We start from the raw sequence: 24,659 nt of genomic DNA on the forward strand, positions 1-24,659 counted from the left end.
CAAAGTCAATCTTCTCCAACGCCTGCAACTCCTCCTCCTTAGAGGATTATCATTCAGAGGTTGTTTCTTCAACCATGCCTACCACTCAGTTCACTCTTGCCATGCCTGCCGGATTCCTGTGCGGAATGCCGCCCAACTTTATGCCTGAAGGTTTTGCGCCTACTTTTGCTTCCATGTCGGCATCTAGCCCGTTCATGTTTGTGCTGCCACCGGTTGTTCATACCCTGCCTCGTGTTGAGGATACCATCTACCACTCCGAGCCGTCTGAGGGTCCGGATGTTTATGAGAAGATGGACGAGATGAAAAACCAATTCCTTGAGCTGCGAAAGGAGTTGAAGACCTTGAGGGGAAAGGATTTGTTTGGTAAGAGTGATGTGGAACTTTGCTTGGTTTCTAATATTAAGATCCCGATGAAGTTCAAAGTCCCTGACTTTGAAAAGTATAAAGGGAATACCTGTTCACTTAGTCATCTCGTCATGTATGCTAGAAAGATGTCGATGCAAACTGATAATGATCAGTTACAGATTCATTATTTCCAAGATAGTATGACTGGTGTCGCTCTGGGGTGGTACATGGGTTTGGATAGTGCGAGTGTCCGCACCTTCAATGATTTGGGTGAGGCCTTCGTGAAACAGTATAAGTATAATATGGATATGGAGCCTGATAGGGACCAGCTTCGGTCAATGTCTCAGAAGGATAAGGAGACGTTTAAAGAGTACGCTCAAAGATGGAGAGAGATGGTTGCTCAGGTTACCCCTCCTTTGGAAGAAAAGGAGATGACCGATGTTTTTCTCAAGACCTTGAGCTCATTTTACTATGAGTGAATGATTGCTAGTGCCCCCAATGACTTTACCGAAATGGTAAACATGGGGATGAGATTAGAAGAAGGTGTCTGTGAGGGACGGTTGTTTAAAGAAGAGGCATCATCAAGCAAGAGGTATGATAACAATTTCACTAAGAAGAAGGAAGCTGAAGCCAATGCAGTATCGGTTGGGAGGCAGAGGAGGCCTCACGTCAGAAGAAGTCTACAACCCCGTCAACACCATCAAAAAGTATCATTTGTTATTCTAGTATTTTCCAACAATCAATCAATGTCAGTTCAACAACAACGTCAACAACAGCCACAACAAAGAACAAACAACTACAACAACAACAACAATAATAGAATTTCAAGAGGAAGAAGGTCCCTTTTGACCCTATTCCTATGTCTTATGCTGAATTGTACCCATCTTTGGTTCTCAAGAACCTTCTCCAACCATGAAATCCGCCACAAATTCCAGAACCACTTCCATGGTGGTTTAAACCAGAGTTTCACTGTGTCTTTCACCAAGGGGATCCATGCCATGATATTGAGAATTGTTATCCGTTTAAGTACGAAGTCCAGAAGTTGGTAAAAAGTGGAATGGTGTCCTTTAAGGACCGAGCGCCTAATGTGAAAGCAAACTCATTACCTGCTCATGGTAATTCCTCTGTAAATATGGTAGATGGTTGTCCGAGAAGTTTCTGAGTATTTGATGTACGATGAATTTGTCGATCGTTGGTTGAGATGTATAAAACCTTGTGTACTATTAGTGATTGTGAACATGATCACGCCAATCGTGCAATCTGCAGTGTGATCCCACATGGGTGTTCAGTTGTCAAGAGAGATATTCAAAAATCGTACAATTTTCATTCAAACATCGTATATTTGCCTTGATTTACATTCAAAAATCGTACAATTTTCATTTATATTCCGATTATTCCGCAAGTGTTCGAGTTATTTTTGCAGGTATTTCAATTCACATGCTTAAATGAGCAAAGTATAGAAAAGGAAGGAAAAGAAGAAGAAACGGAAGAGAAATAGCAGAAAAATCAGAAAAACTAGAAAGTATAAATTTTGTGCAAGTGTCGACCGTCACAAGCCTCGTCACGACTGTCACGCCCTGGTTGTGACGAACGTCACAGACCCACCACGGCCGTCACAAGGCCAAAAGCAGCGTAATTAATTGTTTAACAGAAGTGATCCACACGCCCCATTTTTCGCTCCTCAACCCACTTTCCCGTTAATCTCTCACTCAACCAAGTCACCCTTATTTCTCTCAACTATGAAGAACAAATGGAGACTATAAAACGATGGAAGTTGGAAAACTACGGGCACACTTGATTTTCCTCCCTGAAGCCAACTTTAAAGATCTTTCTCTGCATTTATTTTCCACAGCAATTTTGTTTTCTATTATTTTTTCTTCAGCAACACTGTTTTCTTTTACCGCAATTTGTTTACCGTTCCGTTCAGAGCTTTGATTTTTTTCCTTCCCTTTCCGTTTTTCATTTAGCCAAAAGTAGTAGTTTCCTACACTAGGGAACTACTGCAATTTATTTAATTTAGTTTAAGCAATTGTTTCGAAGAAGCAGAATCCTACCGACCTGTGGAGAACTGCTCAAGTACTTCAAGATTCAGCATATTCGATTAATCAAAGTTCCAGGTTTTTATTCAATTATTATTATTATTTATTTATTATTAAATAATCATGTTTGCCTTATTGTTTAGTTGTTTATGTTGTAATACCCCAAAATTTACCCTTCATTTTTCTGGAAGCATGGGATTTTGTTTCACACTTCATTTGCATCATATTAGGTCATACACATTGCATACTGCATTAGTGACATGGAAATCAGGTTTTGATTGATCACTCCTTAACAGAAGGAGCCCACACAAAGCAAGATTGAGAATTGGACTTTATTCTCTAAGTATACAAGCCTCAAGGGTCTCAAGGGGCTCCAGGTATCTTATTATGGTCCTCAGTTCATCAGTGAATGATTCAGAGCTATCAGAGTGTTCATCTGGATTTAATCAGGAAATTAGGGTTTCATGGATACCTGCAACAGGAAATGTTGGTTGGAAGTAGAGGAGCTCATCCATGTCATGTTTGGAGAGGCATCTTGGCCTAGGAAGACTCACAATTATCTCAGAAAGATCCATTGGCAAGCAGTGCAATCAGTTCCTGATCAGTTTTGCCCTAAAACTAGGGTTTGGTATAAAATCAGTTTATTTATGATTATTTGGGTGAAACTCTTTTCCATGGACCTCCATATGTCCACAAGGGTCTACATACAAAAAAATAAGCTCTTTATTTGAGCTAGAGGTGCTTCAATTGATCAATGGAATCGGGAATTAGACAGTTTGGGAAAAGTCAACTGTGGGGCCAGAAAACTCAACTCCTGACTTTTTGAGAGTGGAATCTCAAAATCCATGCCTAAGGGAGCCTACATGTAAAATTTTATCAAGGTTGGATCATGGATTCATCATTTAATCAGGAATTGGAAAAGTTACTTAATTTGGAAATGTTTGACTTTCCATTTAGGGCAAGTTTTCATGGTTGTTGCACCTAATTTAAGCCCATTTTCCATCAAGATAAAAGCTCTATTTGAAACTTTCTCCAACATGAAAGTTGTTCCTCTTGTTCCAAGATTTCTAGAGATATAAAGTTTTCTCCATTTGGATTAAAATTGAGAAAGTTATGCTTGGTCAATATAAGGCATATTCTTAAGACACTTCGAAAAATTTCTAAGTCCAAAGATCTTCAAAGTTTGTCAAGACTTCTTGGCCAGTTTTCTTGCATTTCAAGGCATCATTTGAAAATGTTTTCTTCACAACAATTATACCTTGCCATGTCCTCTTTCACATCCTTTTGAAATCATCTCATTTTGATCTATGATTTGAGAGATACATTCACCTAAAGTGGGCATCATGACTTGATTTTCTAGGCAGATTTTGGGCCTAGCTGGCCCAACCAGTTTTGCATGGTGAGACCTGATCTTGAGGGCCATTTTTCACCTTCTTCCATTCATCATTTCAACTTGTGCTCAACATGAAATATGCTAAGCTCCATAATATCTTGCTACTGTTTGCATTATCTCATCATTTGGTGACTTGATCATCAAGTTACATGGCCTCAAAGTCACCACCTTGGAACTTTTTCTTACTTGCCAAGCCATGCTACAAACCAAGTCACGTTTTTGCTACCTCATTTTGGGCCTTGCAGCAATATGTCCATTCATATAAACTTTGCCAAATAACACAATCTCACATGCCCTCACCAAATACACCTCACTTTGCATTATGGATAACAAGTATTTCAAGGCCCATTTAAGCATGTGATCGTCATATTTAAAGGAGGCAAACCCTAAACCTAGAGGAAGCAGTGTGAATTTTGTGGCAAGCAAGCAAGGCAAGGTCACATAGCAGCCCCCATTCCCTCTCAACAAGCTCAAGTTAGGGTTCTTGAAACACAAAGGAGGCATCATATTCTTCCATCATCTTCTTCAATCAAAGAGGCATTGGATCAAGCCTCCACTAGGTACCCTCTATCACTCATCTTCCATGGCCATGAATGGTATACCTATGCTTATTATTGTTCACCATGCCATTCTTATTATTGTTCACCATGCTATGCTTATTATTGTTTACCATGCTCATCATCATGCTCATCTATGATCATCATTGTGTGCCATGCCAAACCATATGCATGTGTTCTTCATGTTATGGATTCATGTTGTTATTTTATGCCTTTGCCCGTGTCCATGTTGACCTCTTGTGATCAACTTTTCTCCATGATTAAACCATTATTTTTACTAAAACAAGTCACCATGATGATCTACACATTTCGTACTTGATGTTTGGTTTTTATTTCGAGGCATTTGGTGCACTATAGCGCTTGCATTATTGAATGGAAGTTTGGAAAAATCCACTTGGTTTTCATGTTTTTTTGCATGAATATGGCATTAGGGTTTGGTTTGTGAGGAAGATGATGATGTGGCGCCTCCTGAACCGTTAGATCCAATGCTTTTGTTTTAATCCTGGTCGTGCATGTTTGTTTTGTCCTGTAGTGGCTTAAGTGACCTTGCCCTATTGATAAATGTTCACATGCTTTTTAAAATTAAAATGTTACTTCACCTTGTCACACCTGACTTATTTCACCTTATTAATGTTAATATTATATTTTAATTATTTATTCTAAATGGTCCATTTTAACACACATTTTTTCTTGATTTTATTTTTATGACTTAAAATTATTTTTAGCATTTGATATTTGGGATGAAGGTTGAACAATGTCCCATGGTCAACCTGACCTTTTCTTGGAATTTTATTTCCCATTTTCAATTTATTTTGGATTTATTTTTAACCTAGTCTTATTGGTTGACTTTTAATTTGACTTCTGTTTTATTTTAATTAATTTAGGCACTAATTTTCATTATTTTAAAAATATTTTTGGGGGATGATAATGTCCTGACCCCACATCATTTAGTTTAATTTTTCATAATTTTATTGATTAATTTGCTATTTATTTCATATTTTTTAAGTTGACTTGACTTTTCAGTTGACTTTTCTATGATTGATGTTTGACTTAGGGATTGCTTTTGGCAATTGAAGAGATCTTTTGATACCAATTGTTCATCTCATATGCCATGTATTAGAGGCCTTTCATCTTGATTTTATTTGGTCCTTACCTCATTTCTTGATTAATTATTTCAATGGATCTTTTTTGTGCATATTTTCGTCTGTCTGATTCATCTGTTATCTTTTACACTTGTTTCTTTCATCCATGCTCAATATTGCTTGATTGTTTTACATGTTCATACTCCCATACATTGTTTAATTTCCCATTATATCATTCTTTGATTCTTCGATTTTATTATACACTTGTTTACTTATCTGATTTGATTAATAACTATTGCCTACTTGTATGATGTATGAGGCATATATTCTTATTGTTTGGTTGCCATGAACAATCCCCATTCATAACAAATGTACCCCTCTCCCTTGAAGTGTATAATATTTATTCTTTCATTCTTTATTCATCTGTTAATACAAGAATTAAAACGAACATCCGATAATCATTTGAAAACAAGATCAAAAGCTCGATCCAACGTCGAGTAATCATTTTCAAAACTTAACATAACCAACACGTATTCATCTATCCTCTTGTATGTCGATTGCCTCAGGCATCGCCATTTCTCTTGTAAGTCGATTGCTTCATGCATCGCCATCTACCTGTAAGTCAATTGCCTCAGGCATCACCATTTACCCTTATCCGTGGTTCCTCTCCTTGCTCCATCTGTCGACTCTTGTTCCATTTAGGTAGCACCCATTAGGTAGAACCCTTTGTATGATAATATAGGTATAAATTACCTTATTCTTTGCATGCTAACATTAGGTAGAGGTTTCCCATTTGTAAATCCTAACACATAGGTCCATATTGCATGAAAACTCTAGGGCAGAGCTTCCCCATTTTTAGACCTTCCGTGCGTCTCCGATCTTGTGGCATGTCAATCTGTTCTATTGCAAAGAGGTAACTGCCTAAGACTCGATTCAGCGAGCTGCGACACCTACTGCTAGGACGTTGAACACATTACCCACTTTCCTTTGACACAGCTGATGTCCTCTTTTGTAAGTCCATGTTCAGATGGAAATCCTTAACCATAGGTAGTCAAACTACGACAACTCTGATTCACATGTTCAGATGAGATACGTAGGCACGAGATGCGATGGTTTGTCGAGTTTTTGACTAACAACTAACAACTAATCCTTGTTTGCTTTCTCCCTTGTCGCGATTCTTTTCTCTCGCCCTCGTTGCGATCGAGACCTTCCCTCTCTCTTGCCCTAGTAGCAATCGAGACCCTTGTTCCCGAGTTAGCTGAACTACGTTTTGCTCTGATTCTCATTCCAGATGAGATACATAGGCATAAGACGCGATGTCTTAGCGAGCACACTTCTCTTTAACCCATAAGTAGCCGAGCTACGAAGACTCTGATTCTCATGTTCAGATGAGATACGTAGGCAGTGGATGTGACATCCTTGCGAGTCATTTTCTTTTAACCCTCTTTTAGCAGATAGTACATTAAATATTACCTACACCCTTTAAACTAGAACAACAAGAGTGGATCCCGTAGAGTACTACGGATGCGTAGGGGTGCTAATACCTTCCCTTCGCATAACCGACTCCCGAACCCAAGATTTGGTTGCGAGACCTTGTCTTTTCCTTTTTCTTCAGGTTTTCTTCGATCGTTTCCTTTCCCTTTTTGGGATAAATAATGAACGGTGGCGACTCTTCTGTTTTCTTTTTCCTCGCCGGTTGTTTCGTTTTGCCTCAGTTGCGACAGCTGGCGACTCTACTGGGGACTTTGTTTCCCTATGCGAGTCCCTCCTAGCTTTTGTGAGTTTCTTGTTTGTTGGGTGTTTATTCTTTTGTACAGTTGTTTACTTTCAGCATTTATCTGCTTTATCTTATTGCATTGTGTACATAGCATTTTTATATCTATTGGCTCTGTGGGGTTGGTTGTTTGTTGGGGTGGGTTGTTTTATGAGAGATAAGCCCACTACCCAGGCTTGAGCGTACACACAGGTTTTAGAGTGGATAGTCATGAGGCTTGCGTAGTATGTTGCTACGTTAAGTCGTTCATGAAGACCCACACCCAGACGAGGTTTCTTTTGGATATATTCTGTCATACGGGTGTTCCATAATGACATGATGTTCCTCTAGAAATCGTCGACTCTGGTGACCATTTCCCGAGGACTCAGTCGAGGCCTCTCCTCCGAGACGCGGTTATGTTAGCTCTGGTGGCTGCATTCTCGCTGCTCAGTCCGAGGACCCCGAGGCTGGGAACTTGCTTTTAGGATGTCCTGTTGAGGGGAGTCAGTGGAGGTCTTTTGTCTCGTAATAATGCCAAACCTTCAGTGGTAAACGTATTATTCTCGATTGAAGGGCTAGAAGCTGGAAAACTTCTGTTCTTAGAACCTACCAGTGAGGGGCGGGCTAAATTCAGGAAACCTTAACCTTCAACCAACCCGGTTTTTTGGTATTCTTGTTGGAGCAGAACTTTGATCTCTTATATGTTCCTCAATGGTTTTCTCTTCGGGCAGTGCGACCTGACAGTTGTTCAAGCAGATACAGCAATCCTGATTCTCATGTCACTGCATTGCATCACATCTTTTCGCATTCATATCATTTAATACATGTTTATCTATTACTAGGGGTTTATATCTTCTTCTTGATTCTAGTCGGGGTTTTCTGATTCTCCTAACTGCTCAATTTTTTTACAGTGTTCATCTAATGTGAGACTGGAATCAAGGGGTAGAATACCCTTTGGAATTGATAAACATGTCATTGCATTTGCATATTCATTAGCATGTCTTGCATAACAAGTATCGCCACAGTGTTCTCATTTTGTTTGGTGTTCCACTAGCAGGATAGCTGACTCAGGCATTCACCGATACGGTACCCGAAGAAATCAACAAAGAGAAATGGAAGGTCTATAAGCAGAGCTCGCTGAGATGAGGATTCGCATGAATCAGTTCACGGAAGTGGTCCAAGGAGTGGCTCAGGGACAGCAGGAGCTTAGATTGTTGGTACATAGGGATCCCCCTACTACTCAACCAGAGGTTGTGGCTGATCCTCCAGTTGGAGGGACTAATGGACCCAATGGACTGGGGCCTATCCCGACCCCACGTGTCAACCTTGATCAACAACCCATCCATGATGATCAGGAGGATCAGTTCCCCTTGCTGCAGGAGGACTTTGGCATGGGCCATGGTATGGACCCTATGTTTCGGAGACTGGAAGAGAGGTTGAAAGCTGTGGAAAGGCAGAATGCCCTCGGTGTGGATGTTGCTGACTTGGGGCTGGTCCCAGGTGTGAGAGTTCCACCAAAGTTCAGAGTCCTTGTTTTTGATAAGTACAATGGCAACTCTTTCCCGAAGACTCATGTGCAAGCTTACTTCCGCAAGATGGTTACGTATTCTGATGATGAGAAACTGCTCATGTACTTCTTCCAGGACAACCTAGCGGGGGCATCCTTAGAGTGGTATATGAGGCTAGACAGAGACCATATTCGTTGTTGGAGAGACTTGGCCGAGGCCTTTGTGAAGCAATATCAGTACAATGCGGATATGGCACCTGACAGGACTCAGCTCCAGAATCTGCTCTCAAGAGCAATGAGTGCTTCAAAGAGTACGCTCAACGCTGGAGAGAGATGGCTTCCCGTGTTCAGCCTCTGATGTTGGAAAATGAGATGGCCAACATGTTTATGAACACACTGCCTGGATCTTATTTGGAGCGTCTGGTGGGTTGCAACGCCTCCAATTTTGCTGAGGTGGTCTCTACCGGTGAGAGGGTGGAGAACTACTTGAAGACGTGCAAGATCCAAAATGGGGTTGGATCATCATCAGGGGCAAAGAAGTCGTTCTTAGGAGGACAGAAGAGGAGAGAAGGGGATGCAAATGCTGTGTCTTCTTATCATAGCAGAGGTGACCGAAGGAGCAGTTTTCAGAATTACCATCAGCAACCTTATGTTGCAGCTGTGACCATTCCGGCTGCAGCACCAGTGCAACAACAACAACCTCAACGTCAACAAAATCAATACCAACAACAATAGGGTAACAGACCTGCTTATCAACAGAGACAGAGAATGATGATAGGCGTTCCGACCCTCTTCCGATGTCGTACGCCCAATTGCTTCCCAACCTTCAGCAGTTGCAACTTCTGTAGTTACGCACTTTGGCTCCTCCTATTGGCAGGCTTCCAGTGGGTTATGACGTCAATGCTAGGTGTAAGTTCCACTCTGGGGCACCTGGCCACACTATTGAGAACTGCAAAGCTTTTAAGCACGTAGTTCAGGACCTCATTGATTCAAAGGCCATTAACTTTGCGTCGGCTCCTAATGTTGTCAACAATCCTATGCCGCAGCATGGTGGAGCAAATGCTAACATGGTTGAAGGAGAAGTCCAATTAGTCAAGGAGGTGTTGAAGCTGAAGACTCCGTTGTTGGAAATCAAGGAATACTTGCTGAAGGCAGATGTTTTCCCCGGTTGTAGGAGCGGTTGTTTGGGTTGTACTACATAGAGTAGGGGTTGTGTGAAGCTGCAGCAGGGTATCCAGGCCTTGCTTGACGATGGTGTCCTCACAGCTGAAGACCTATCTTCCCAAAGGTCTGTTGAAGGGGTTGTTGAGAATGCAGATGTTGATTCTCTCTTTCCCGAAGATGCTGAAGAATTTACAAATGTTGTTCCTGCTGATTTTGTAATTCCCAATGATGTAATTAATTCTTCAGATGTTGTTGCTGATATTCCAAACATTGTACTTGATTCTGATGTACTTGTTGAACTTGATTCCGATGTTTCGGATGCTTGTTTTTCAATGAATGAGACTTCTGAGTATGACTGTAACGTTGCCACTATCACAATTTTCTACCCGACTGTTCAGATTAGTGTGCCAGCAGCTCAACCAGTATCACTAGTGCGATCGCATCAATCCACTATGACTATCACGACCCCTGGTCCTTTACCTTTCACCAGCGAAAGGGTCATTCCTTGGCATTACGGGGGGAGTGTATACACGAACGATCATAGAGTGGAGCAGCCACTCCAAGCAGAAAAGGTGCAGGATCAGAAGTTTGAACCTGGTGTTGAAATAAAAGATCCCGCAGTGGACAATGTTGGTGGAATCGGGCGATTCACCAGAAGTGATAGATTGTTCTCACCACCGGTTACCCAACCTGATAGTGTTGACGCCGCGGCGAAGGCCAAAGGCAAGCAAGTTGCGAATGAGGGTACCTCTGCACCACAAGTTGGCTCTGAGCCTGCTTTTTCGAAAGATGTAGACGAGCTCTTGAGAATCATAAAGAAAAGCGACTACAAGGTAGTCGATCAGTTGATTCAGACGCCGTCTAAGATATCTATTCTCTCACTCCTGCTGTGTTCGGAGGCACACAGGGAGGCACTCCTGAAGGTCCTTAATGCTGCATATGTGCCTCAGGAGATCTCAGTGAACCAACTAGAAGGGATCGTTGCAAATGTTCATGCAAGCAACGGGTTAGGTTTTATTGATTCTGACTTGACGCCAAATGGACGCGATCATAACAAGGCTTTGCACATTTCGATGGAGTGTAAAGACACTGTGCTATCCCATGTTCTGGTGGATACAGGTTCCTCTCTCAATGTGCTACCCAAGAGAGCCCTGTCAGGGTTGGATGTAGAAGGTTTGATCTTGAAGCCTTCCGATCTTGTGGTGCGAGCCTTCGATGGTTCTAAGAGGTCGGTGTTCGGAGAGGTAGAATTGCCAATTCAGATTGGATCACAAACCTTCAACACCGTCTTCTATGTGATGGATATCAGTCCTTCGTATAGTTGCTTGCTGGGTCGGCCTTGGATCCACAATGTCGGGGCAGTCTCCTCGACCTTGCATCAGAAGATCAAGTTCCCGGTCAACGGAGGAATAATCATTGTTTGTGGTGAGGAGGATATTCTGGTCAGTCACCTGTCTACATTCAAGTATGTAGAGGTAGAAGGTGAGATTCATGAGACCCTGTGTCAGGCCTTTGAGGCAGTTCAAGTCAAGGATGCAGCTCCAGTGGAAGAGGTTGAAGCAGGTGCCTCTATTTTGTCCTTCAAGCAGGCACATGCCTTGGTGAATTCAGGTGTTGCTCCTGGTTGGGGACATCTGTTGAATTTACCTGTAAAGGAAGACAAGTTCAGGATTGGGTATCAGCCAGCATTGACTTCTACAACTTCAACGCCTCAGACTCGTCAGGGGCCGATTACTTTCTCCAGTGCTGGCATCATTCAGTACGGCCAGGTCTCTGCAATCAACAAAGAAGATGAGGATAGTGATTGTGACATTGACAACTGGGTGCGTCCAAGGGTCCCGGGTGAAGTTCTCCGCAATTGGTCTTCTGAAGAGATTATCTAAGTCACTCTTCTTGAAGAGTAATTTTCTTTGTTTATTCATGCATATCCAAGTCTTACGTTCCGCCCAGGGCGTAATAACTCATTGTAGGGCTCATCTGTGTGGATACCTGCATTTTTTATCATAAATAAAGGACGTCTTTTTGCATTCAAATATTTTGCTCACTGTCTTTCTGTTTTTGCAGTTTTCAGAAATCAAAAAATATTTGGCAATGTTTTGTTTAGTTTTCACTCCTTGTTCACACTCATAAGCACATGCCATCACTCATGCAGATGCACATCACCGGATCCTATTGATAACAGTTCTGCTATGGCTTGCTTCGACTTTGAAAATCCAATCTTTCAAGCTGAAGAAGAGGGTAATAAAGACTGTGAACTTCCTGAAGAACTTGCCAGGTTGTTAAAACAAGAGGAAAGGGTCATTCAACCGCATCAAGAGTCGATTGAAGTGATTAATCTCGGCACCGAGGACGTCAAGAGAGAAATCAAGATAGGGGCTGCTTTGGAAGATAATGTGAAGAAGGGGCTGATTAAATTGCTGCAAGAGTATGTTGACATCTTCGTTTGGTCTTATCAGGACATGCCAGGGCTTGACACAGACATTGTGGTACACCGTTTGCCTCTCAAAGAGGATTGTCCTCCGGTCAAGTAGAAGCTCAGAAGAACAAGACCAGAGATGGCTGTCAAGATAAAGGAAGAAGTGCAAAAACAGTTGGATGCAGGGTTTCTAGCGGTTACAAATTATCCGCCATGGGTTGCAAATATCGTTCCAGTACCTTAGAAGGATGGAAAGGTACCGATGTGTGTTGACTACCGGGATCTGAACAGAGCTAGTCCTAAAGATGATTTCCCATTACCTCGCATCGACGTTTTGGTGGATAACACGGCTCAGTTCTCGATATTCTCCTTCATGGATGGCCTTTCTGGCTATAATCAAATTAAGATGGAACCAGAAGACATGGAGAAAACAACTTTCATAACCCAATGGGGCACCTTCTGCTACAAGGTGATGCCGTTTGGTCTGAAAAATGTTGGGGCAACATATCAACAAGCTATGGTAACTCTTTTCCATGATATGATTCATCATGAAATCGAGGTTTATGTTGATGATATGATTGCCAAATCTCAGACGGAAGAAGAACATTTGGTGAATCTGCAGAAATTGTTCAAGCGTTTGAGGAAATTCAAGCTGAGGCTTAATCCGAGCAAGTGTACTTTCGGGGTGAGATCTGGAAAACTATTGGGTTTTATTGTTAGTAAGAAAGGGATTGAGGTGGATCCTGCCAAAGTTAAAGCAATACAAGAAATGCTTGAGCCAAGAACAGAAAAACAAGTCTGTGGTTTCTTAGGGAGGTTGAATTACATTGCAAGGTTCATCTCTCACCTAACAGCCACGTGTGAGCCAATATTCAAATTGTTGAGAAAAGATCAGGCTATCTGGTGGAATGATGATTGCCAAAGGGCTTTCGAAAAGATAAAAGAGTATTTGCAGAATCCTCCAATCCTTATGCCTCCAGTCCCAGGGAAACCGCTGATTATGTATTTGACAGTACTTGATAATTCCATGGCTTGTGTTCTCGGTCAACACGACGAGACAGGTAGGAAAGAACATGCCATCTACTACCTGAGTAAAAAATTCACAGATTGCGAGTCGAGATACTCAATGCTTGAAAAGACATGTTATGCACTTGCATGGGCTGCTAAGCGATTGAGACAATACATGCTGACACACACAACATTACTGATCTCCAAAATGAATCCAGTCAAGTATATATTAGAGAAGCCAGCTCTCACCGGAAGGGTTGCTCGTTGGCAAATGGTACTGACAGAGTACGACATCCAGTATACATCCTAGAAAGCCATCAAAGGGAGTATTCTGTCAGACTATCCTGCTCAACAGCCGATTGATAATTATAAGCCGATGAAGTTTGATTTTCCGGATGAAGACATTATATTCCTCAAGATGAAAGACTGTGAAGCGCCAGTTGTTGAGGAGGGACCTGATCTAGATGAAAAGTGGACTTTAACGTTTGATGGGGTCGTCAATGCCAATGGAAGTGGAATTGGTGCTGTCATTACCACTCCGAAAGGTGCTCACATGCCTTTCACCGCCCGTCTGACTTCCGAGTGCACCAATAATGAAGTTGAGTATGAAGCATGTATCTTGGGTATTGAGCAAGCCATGGATTTGAGAATCAAGACTTTGGACATCTTCGGAGATTCAGCTCTAGTGATCAATCAAGTGAATGGTGATTGGAATACTCTCCAGCCTAATCTGGTCCCCTACAGAGATTACACGAGAAGACTGTTGACTTTCTTCACAATAGTAAAGCCGTATCATATACCTCGTGATAAGAACCAGATGGAAGATGCTCTTGTTACTCTATCCTCCATGATCAAGGTGATTCGGTGGAACTGTGTTCCCAGGATCGATGTCATGCCCCTTGATAGGGCTGCATATGTGTTCGCTGCTGAACTGGTAGTTGACGATAAGCCCTGGTATCACGACATCAAGTGTTTTTTGAAGAATCAAGAGTACCCTGCAGAGGCATCCAACAATGATAGAAAGACTTTGAGAAGATTGGCAGGTAGTTTCTTCTTGAACAAAGACGATGTGCTGTATAAGAGGAACTTCAACATGGTTTTGCTCAGATGCGTGGATAGACACGAAGCGGACATGTTAATGTAGGAAGTCCATGAAGGCTCCTTCGATACTCATGTCGGCGGACATGCAATGACTAAGAAATTGTTGAGAGCGGGTTATTACTGGATGACCATGGAATCTGATTGTTTCAAATATGCTCGGAAGTGTCATAAATGCCAGATTTATGTTAAGAAGGTGCATGTGCCGCCAAATCCTCTGAATGTGATGTCTTCGTCGTGGCCGTTTGCTATGTGGGGCATTGATATGATTAGAAAGATCGATCCAACTGCTTCCAATGGGCATCGCTTCATCCTTGTTGCCATCGACTATTTCACCAAGTGGGTCGAAGCAGCGTCATTTGCAAAGGTCACAAGACATATGGTTGCCCGATTCATTAAGAAAGAAATCATTTGTCATTATGGGATTCCCGAAAGAATCATTACTGATAATGGTTCTAATCTCAATAACAAGATGATGAAGGAGTTGTGCTAGAACTTCAACATTCAACATCATAATTCTTCCCCTTATCGTCCTAAGATGAACGGTGTTGTTGAGGCAGCAAATAAGAACATAAAGAAGATTGTGCAGAAGATGGTCGTTACGTACAGAGATTGGCATGAGATGCTACCCTTCGCCTTGCATGGGTACCGCACTTCAGTACGTACATCGACCGGGGCAACCCCTTACCCCCTTGTGTATGGTATGGAAGCAGTCCTACCTATTGAAGTGGAGATTCCTTCTCTAAGAGTCCTGCTGGATGTCAAGTTAGATGAAGTTGAATGGATTTAGACAAGGTTCAATGAGTTGAGTCTTATCGAAGAGAAGCGAATGGCAGCCATTTGTCATGGGCAGTTGTATCAAAGTCGGATGAAGAGAGCCTTTGATCAGAAAGTGCGTCCTCGATGCTTCCAAGTCGAAGATTTGGTGTTGAAAAGGATCCTTCCTCCTCAGACATATCACAGGGGCAAGTGGACTCCTAACTATGATGGACCATATATTGTCACCAAGATTTTTGATGGTGGAGCCTTAATGCTTGCAACTATGGATGGTGAAGACTTTACTTCCCTTGTGAACTCAGACGCAGTTAAAAAATACTTCGCATGAAATAGACCCGCTGGACAATAAAAAGAATAGTTCAGGCAAAAAATGGGCATCCTGGCGAACCAAGAAAATGAAAAAAGGTTCGGGCAAAATTTAGGGATTAAAAATGAAAAGATTGTACACCCGGTAAGTTGAAAACCTGAAAAGGCAACTTAGGCAAAAATGGGTATCCCGGTGGATTGAAAACCCGAAAGGGCGATCCAGGCAAAAGTTAGGGATTAAGCGAATGACTGTGTTCTGAGTAGTTCTGAATCCCATCTCGTGTCAATAACTGGAAACTTTCGAAGGATAGGAAACAGTCCAATCCCCTTTTTTAGAAAGCTGATCATTTGGAGGATCTTGAAGACGAGCGAGTCATAGCAGAATTGGAACCCGATAGAAATCCATTTCACATTGCCATTAGATTAATCTCTATCTTTTATTTTTTGTGCAATTACCTCTTTCCATGGATTGCTTCCCGATGTAAACGCCTATTCAGAGGCCTTTCAATCAATAAATCATGTTATTCAGTATATCGCTGTGTTCATTTTCATTTTACTGTTTTGTTTGGAAAAATGACGTCCGAATTTTTTATAAACATTGCATCATGAAACATAAGAGCTTTACAGGTACATGCTTAATAAACATTTAAAATTGCTGTAAATTTTAAGTGCTTTGGATCGTCTATTCAGAACAGGTACACTCGGGGCATTTCCTTAAGATTCCTAGCAGATGATCGCGATAGTTTTTCTTCAACATTCGGTTTTTGGTATCTTATCCCTGCAAAGCTGGTCCAAGCATTGGATTCTTCAATCCCCAGCAGTTTCTCACTACTGTACTCTCCCCAAGCATTTGTTTCAGGCTATACACTCCCCAGTAGAGTCGACAGTGTCAGACTGTTTATCCCCAACGGAGTCGACAGTGCCAGACTGTATATCCCCAGCGGAATTGACAGTGCCAGACTGTATCTTCCCAACAGAAGCGGCTACTCCTCAGAGTTTGATGCCAGATCGATGATCTCGATGCTAGAGCCATGGTCTCTTTTCTTGAAGTAGAATCTCGGTACCGTAATGGTGTTTGCTTCCCTTGCTGAGTCGTCTCTCTCACAGATTATGGTTGCCAGAACCACCTTCGCCTTTCTCAGCAGCAAGCTTTCAGTGCCATTCTCTCCCCAGTCAGAGTCTCGGTATTTTGTTATTTCTAGAACACCGTGTGGCTGGTCATTTCCCCACAGAGTTCATTGTGTTGTGTATCTCCAACAACATTGTCAGGGTCCAGAAGATTGTGATAATTTCCCCAGCAGAATTCCTTGCCTCAGCTTGGCATTCTCTCTAACCTAGCATTTCGCATCCCTGCATGTAGAATCATATCGCATTGCATCCTCCCAAATCGCGTAGCATTTCCATTTTCATGGAGTATTACGCCATTGAAAAATTCAAACATACGCAGGTGAAACATAAGACATTCTCGGTATCCCAAGTGATAAGCCAGAAGTTTATTTCTAGTACTCAGATTGAAGTTTGTTCATGACTTATCCTCTATTATTCCCAGCAGGGGTCGTTGGCCCACGCGCCGCCTCAATTATCATTTTCCCTATGTCTGCCGATACTGACAGGCATGCAGTTTCCGGTATTCAGACTGAAGTGGCATTCAGGCTAATTTCCTGATGTTCATATCAAAGAAGTTTTCGACGTCCAGGTCGATGCAACTTGTGGCATTCAGGCCAGTTTTTCCAGTATCCAGACCGAAGTGGCATTCAGGCCAATTTCCCGATGTTCAGATCGAAGAAGTTTCCAACATTCAAGTTGACGCAACTTGTGGCATTCAGGCCAGTTTCCGGTATTCAGACCGAAGTGGCATTCAAGCCAATTTCCGGTATTCAGACCGAAGTGGCATTCAGACCAGTTTTCCAATGTTCAGATCGAAGAAGTTTCCGACGTTCAGGTTGACGCAACTTGCGGCATTCAGGCCAGTTTTCCGGTATTCAGGCCGAAGTGGCTCTCAGATCAGTTTCCCGATGTTCAAACCGATGTTTGATAATCTCATATCTTCTGATGCTCAGATCGAAGTCATTTCCAGTATTCAGATTGATGAGCGGCATTCAGGCCATGGTTATTTTTGTGTTACCATTTATTTTGGTATTCAGGCTAACATTCCTTTTTCGGTGTTCAGACCGACTCTCACCGTGCCAAACGGATTCTTTGTTGATACTCAGATCAATTTCCCACCTCTTTGCCGATCCTGACAGGTATTATTACTTCATTTTTCACTTCTGTGTAAATTTTCGGGCTTTTATTGTATTCAATCCCTTGATACCTCGAAAGTGCGAAAGTCGTTGCTATCTTCCTTTCGGGTCTCCAGTTGATTGAATAGGGGCAGCTGTAATACCCCAAAATTTACCCATCATTTTTCTGGAAGCATGGTATTTTGTTTCACACTTCATTTGCATCATATTAGGTCATACACATTGCATACTGCATTAGTGACATGGAAATCAGGTTTTGATTGATCACTCCTTAACAGAAGGAGCCCACACAAAGCAAGATTGAGAATTGGACTTCATTCTCCAAGTATACAAGCCTCAAGGGTCACAAGGGGCTCCAGGTATCTTATTATGGTCCTCAGTTCATCAGTGAAGGATTCAGAGCTATCAGAGAGTTCATCTGGATTTAATCAGGAAATTAGGGTTTCATGGCTACCTACAACAGGCAATGTTGGTTGGAAGTAGAGGAGTTCATCCATGTCATGTTTGGAGAGGCATCTTGGCCTAGGAAGACTCACAATTATCTCAGAAAGATCCATTGGCAAGTAGTGCAATCAGTTCCTGATCAGTTTTTCCCTAAAACTAGGGTTTGGTATAAAATCAGTTTATTTCTGATTCTTTGGGTGAAACTCTTTTCCATGGCCCTCCATATGTCCACAAGGGTCTACATACAAAAAAGCAGCTATTTATTTGGGCCAGAGGTGCTTCAATTGATCAATGGAATCGGGAATTAGACAGTTTGGGAAAAGTCAACTGTGGGGCCAAAAAAGTCAACTCCTGACTTTTTGAGAGTGGAATCTCAAAATCCATGCCTAAGGGAGTCTATATGTGAAATTTGATCAAGTTTGGATCATGGATTCATCATTTAATCAGGAATTGGAAAAATTACTTAATTTGGAAATGTTTGACTTTCCATTTAGGGCAAGTTTTCATGGTTGTTGCACCCACTTTAAGCCCATTTTCCATCAAGATAAAAGCTCTATTTGGAAATTTCTCCAACATGAAAGTTGTTCCTCTTGTTCCAGGCTTTCTAGATATATAAATGTTTCTACATTTGGATCAAAATTGAGAAAGTTATGCTTGGTCAATACAAGGCATATTCTTAAGACACTTAGAAAAATTTCTAAGTCCAAAGATCTTCAAAGTTTGTCAAGACTTCTTGGCCAATTTTCTTGCATTTCAAGGCATCATTTGAAAATGTTTTCTTCACAACAATTATACCTTTCCATTTCCTCTTTCACATCATTTTGGAATCATCTCATTTCGATCTATGGTTTGAGAGATACATTCACCTAAAGTGGGCATCATGACTTGATTTTCTAGGCAGATTTTGGGCCTAGCTGGCCCAACCAGTTTTGCATGGTGAGACCTGATCTTGAGGGCCATTTTTCACCTTCTTCCATTCATCATTTAAACTTGTGCTCAACATGAAAGATGCTAAGCTCCATAATATCTTGCTACTGTTTGCATTATCTCATCATTTGGTGACTTGATCATCAAGTTACATGGCCTCAAAGTCACCACCTTGGAACTTTTTCTTGCTTTCCAAGCTATGCTACAAACCAAGTCATGTTTTTGCTACCTCATTTTGGTCCTTGCAACAATATGTCCATTCATTTAAACTTTGCCAAATAACACAATCTCATATGCCCTCACCAAATACACCTCACTTTGCATTATGGATAACAAGTATTTCAAGGCCCATTTAAGCATGTGATCATCATATTTAAAGGAGGCAAACCCTAAACCTAGGGGAAGTAGTGTGAATTTTGTGGCAAGCAAGCAAGGCAAGGTCACATAGCAACCCCCGTTTTCTCTCAACAAGCTCAAGTTAGGGTTCTTGAAACACAAAGGAGGCATCCTATTCTTCCATCATCTTCTTCAATCAAAGAGGCATTGGATCAAGCCTCCACTAGGTACCCTCTATCACTCATCTTCCATGGCCATGAATGGTATACCTATGCTTATTATTGTTCACCATGCCATGCTTATTATTGTTCACCATGCTATGCTTATTATTGTTTACCATGCTCATCATCATGCTCATCTATGATCATCATTGTGTGTCATGCCAAACCATATGCATGTGTTCTTCATGTTATGGATTCATGCTGTTACTTTATGCCTTTTCTCGTGTCCATGTTGACATCTTGTGGTCAACTTTTCTCCATTATTAAACCATTATTTTTACTAAAACAAGTCACCATGATGATCTACATATTTCGTACTTAGTGTTTGGTTTTTATTTCGTGGCATTTTGTGCACTATAGCGCTTGCATTATTGAATGGAAGTTTGGAAAAATCCACTTGGTTTTCATGTTTTTTTGCATGAATATGGCATTAGGGTTTGGTTTGTGAGGAAGATGATGATGTGGCGCCTCCTGAACCGTTAGATCCAATGCTTTTGTTTTAATCTTGGTCGTGCATGTTTGTTTTGTCCTGTAGTGACTTAAGTGACCTTGCCCTATTGATAAATGTTCACATGCTTTTTAAAATTAAAATGTTATTTCACCTTGTCACACCTGACTTATTAGTGTTTTGGACCTTGGGCCTGCGCGTTTTTCTCCTCACACCTCCCTTTTCCAGGCCCATCAACACTAACACATGTCCACTTTTATTTTCTTTTTTAATTCACATCTATTTTTTATGTTTTGATTTTAATTATTTAAAATATTTTCTTTGTCCATAAAATTGCCCAAAAATATTTTTCACTTTTCTTAATGTCTTACTTAATTTTATTTATTTTTTATTTTTGTATTTATTTAATGTTAATATTTTATTTTAATTATTTATTCTAAATGGTCCATTTTAACACACATTTTTTTCTTGATTTTATTTTTATGACTTAAAATTATTTTTAGCATTTGATTTTTGGGATGAAGGTTGACCAATGTCCCATGGTCAACCTGACCTTTTCTTGGAATTTTATTTCCTATTTTCAATTTATTTTGGATTTATTTTTAACCTAGTCTTATTGGTTGACTTTTAATTTGACTTCTGTTTTATTTTAATTAATTTAGGCACTAATTTTCATTATTTTAAACATAGTTTTGGGGTATGATGATGTCTTGACCCCACCTCATTTAGTTTAATTTTTTATAATTTTCTTGATTAATTTGCTATTTATTTCATATTTTTTAAGTTGACTTGACTTTTCAGTTGACTTTTCTATGATTGATGTTTGACTTAGGGATCGCTTATGGCAATTGAAGAGATCTTTTGATCCTCCCTTGTTCATCTCATATGCCATGTATTAGAGGCCTTTCATCTTGATTTTATTTGGTCCTTACCTCATTTCTTGATTAATTATTTCAGTGGATCTTTTTTGTGCATATTTTCGTCTGTCTGATTCATCTGTTATCTTTTACACTTGTTTCTTTCATCCATGCTCAATATTGCTTGATTGTTTAACATTTTCATACTCCCATACATTGTTTAATGTCCCATTATATCATTCTTTGATTCTTCGATTTGATCATACAGTTGTTTACTTATCTGATTTGATTAATAATTATTGCCTACTTGCATGATGTATAAGGCATATATTCTTATTGTTTGATTGCCATGAACAATCCCCATTCATAACAAATATACCCCTCTCCCATGAAGTGTATAATGTTTATTCTTTCATTCTTTATTCATCTGTTAATACAAGAATTAAAACAAACATCTGATAATCATTTCAAAACAAGATCAAAAGCTCGAGCCAACGTCGAGTAATCATTTTCAAAACATAACATAACCAACACGTATTCATCCATCCTCTTGTAAGTCAATTACCTCAGGAATCGTCATTTCTCTTGTAAGTCGATTGCTTCATGCATCGCCATTTACCTGTAAGTCGATTTCCTCAGGCATCGCCATTTACCCTTATCCGTGGTTCGTCTCCTTGCTCCATCCGTCGACTTTTGTTCTGTTTAGGTAGCACCCATTAGGTAGAACCCTTTGTATGATAACATAGGTAGAAATTCCCTTATTCTTTGCATGCTAACATTAGGTAGAGGTTTCCCATTTGTAAATCCTAACACATAGGTCCATATTGCATGACAACTCTAGGGCAGAGCTTCCCCACTTTTAGACCTTTCGTGTGTCTCCGATCTTGTGGCATGTCAATCTGTTCTATTGCAAAGAGGTAACTGCCTAAGACTCGATTCAACGAGCTGCGACACCTACTGCTAGGACGTTGAACACATTGCCCACTTTTCTTTGACACAGCTGGTGTCCTCTTTTGTAAGTCCATGTTCAGATGGCAATCCTTAACCCATAGGTAGTCGAACTACGACAACTCTAATTCTCATGTTCAGATGATTTACGTAGGCACGAGATGCGATGTCTTGCCGAGTTTTTGACTAACAACTAACAACTAATCCTTGTTTGCTTTCGCCCTTGTTGCGATTCTTTTCTCTCGCCCTTGTTGTGATCGAGACCTTCCCTCTCTCTTGCTTTAGTAGCAATCGAGACCCTTGTTCCCGTAGTTAGCTGAACTACGTTTGACTCTGATTCTTATTCCAGATGAGATACGTAGGCATAAGACGTGATGTCTTAGCGAGCACACTTCTCTTTTACCCATAGGTAGCCGAGCTACGAAGACTCTGATTCTCATGTTCAGATGAGATACGTAGGCAAGGGATGCGACATCCTTGCGAGTCATTTTCTTTTAACCCTCTTTTAGTAGATAGTACATTAGATATTACCTACACCCTTTAAACTAGAACAACAAGAGTGGATCCCGTAGAGTACTACGGGTGCGTAGGGGTGCTAATACCTTCCCTTCGCATAACCGACTCCCGAACCCAAGATTTGGTTGCGAGACCTTGTCTTTTCCTTTTTCTTCAGGTTTTCTTCGATCGTTTCCTTTCCCTTTTTGGGATAAATAAAGAATGGTGGCGACTCTTCTATTTTCTTTTTCCTCGCCGGTTGTTTCGTTTCGCCTCAGTTGCGACATATGTTTGTCTGTGTTTGCATTAATTAATATGTTTGGCTAAACTACCGGTATCGGTATGTAAACAATTTAATTAGACGGGATTTAATAATAATCGGTGTAAACTTCTTTTCTCAAATAATCTTTTTGGATGTGGTTTTTAATTTAAATGTAATTAACTTTGTCACGAGTGTGAGAAGCTATTTAATACAGTTTTGCCACGAGAGTGGGAAATTAACTAAGGTTAGAACCAACAATCGCGAGAGTGTGAGGGTCGAACTAGATAGTAAAAACTAGGCATTGATTTTAAAAACAGCGAGAGCACTTTAAAAGCAATTAGAACTTATTTATTTTCAAAAAGTATTTTTAACTTCAAATGGGACAGCGAGAGCGTACATTCTGACTTAAAAGTATAGTCCGAGTCAACAATCACGAGAGTGTGAGATAAAGCCTTTTAAATGAGTATTTTCTACTAAAAGATATTTGGTAATTAAAATATACACCGGTGACTTATCGAAACCCTGACGATTAATGCGTAGCATACTGATATCCCTCCATTAATATTCTCTTAAAAACTTAATTTCCTTTAGATTTAATTTTTGTTCAATCAAACCTCTAAAAATCATCTCCTTAGCTAAACATAGTAACATCGATAGCATTAGTTTGGCCATCGGTCTCTGTGGGTTCGATATCTTTTAAAACTAAAACGACTGGACTGTGCATTTGCAGTCAAGTACGCGATAGACTATATTTTATATACAGTCACAAGACGTATCAAGTTTTTGGCGCCGTTGTCGGGGACCTGATTTAGTCAAATAGTGTGATTCTTTCTTTGCGCAGTATAGACTAAGGTAAAAACCAATCTCCTTTCCCTTATTTCCCGATTATATGCCAAGTACTCGCTCACAAGGCAAAAACTTAGCACCACCAATCACAAAATCAGAGTGTTTCTTATATTTAAGATGCCAAATACTAGAGTACCAACGAAGGTACAATATTCTAGATATCTTCTTTCCTACTACTGAACCAGTTGAAAAATCAACCATGGCTGCAGTAGGACCACATAATCGTCCTTTTAAGTTCTACGCTACCTCGTCCCAACAAGAACCTCACAACAACATTGTTGCCCCTGCTATCGATCGAAATAATTTCGAGTTGAAACCCTCATTATTATCAGTTGTCCAACAACATCAATTTGCTGGAAATCCTACGGACGACCCTAATGAACATTTGACCAAGTTTGTGCAGTACGTAGACACTGTGAAGGCGAATGGTGTATCTCAAAATGCGATAAGACTACGCCTTTTTGAGCTTGGGCTTGGTTGCAATCATTGCCATCCAACTCAGTTACTACATGGGAAGAACTGAAGAACGTTTTCTTAGCCCGATATTTTCCGCCAAGCAAAACTGCTATGCTGAGAGCTTAAATCAACGGATTTCTACAAAAAGATGCAGAATCTCTCTACGACGCGTGGGAGATATACAAAGACATGATGAGGATATGTCATCATCATGGTCTCGAAGACTGGGTGATCATTCACACATTTTACAATGGGCTTTTGTATAACACAAGACTGACAGTAGACGCTGCCGCAGGCGGTGCATTTATGAATAAGCCATACAACGAAGCCTATCAACTCATTGAAAACATGGCCTAAAATCATTGCCAATGGAGAGGTGAAAGAACTACAGTAGAAAAGTCTCAACTAAAAGGTGGAATGTACGAAATCAGTAGCCTTGACCATGTCCATGCAAAGGTAGATGCCCTTGTTCAAAAGATAGACAACTTGACCATACCACCCGCAGCCACCGTGGCTGCCGTAACTCCAAACTGCGAGTTATATGGAATTCCTGGCCACACTCCACCAGAATGTCAAATATTAGCAGGAGTCCCCACTGCTCAAGTAAATTATGCACAAGGAAATCCTTATTCGAATACCTACAACCCAGGTTAGAAAAAGCATCCCAACTTTTCGTACAAGAACAACAACGCCTTGTATGCACCTGGCCAAGCACCCGCTGTTCCACCTGG

The 24,659-nt window shown here is 40.8% G+C and overlaps 1 non-coding gene across 1 annotated transcript; it reads right to left on the minus strand.

The window, feature by feature from the left end:
- Nucleotides 1-24,039: 24,039 nt before the first annotated feature.
- LOC127098870 (small nucleolar RNA R71) lies at nt 24,040-24,146 on the minus strand. The gene has a single exon (XR_007793554.1). It is a non-coding gene; the product is annotated as a small nucleolar RNA R71 (small nucleolar RNA).
- Nucleotides 24,147-24,659: the final 513 nt, after the last annotated feature.

This window comes from Lathyrus oleraceus, chromosome 6, assembly GCF_024323335.1.
Source record: "Lathyrus oleraceus cultivar Zhongwan6 chromosome 6, CAAS_Psat_ZW6_1.0, whole genome shotgun sequence".
Lineage (NCBI taxonomy): Eukaryota > Viridiplantae > Streptophyta > Magnoliopsida > Fabales > Fabaceae > Lathyrus > Lathyrus oleraceus.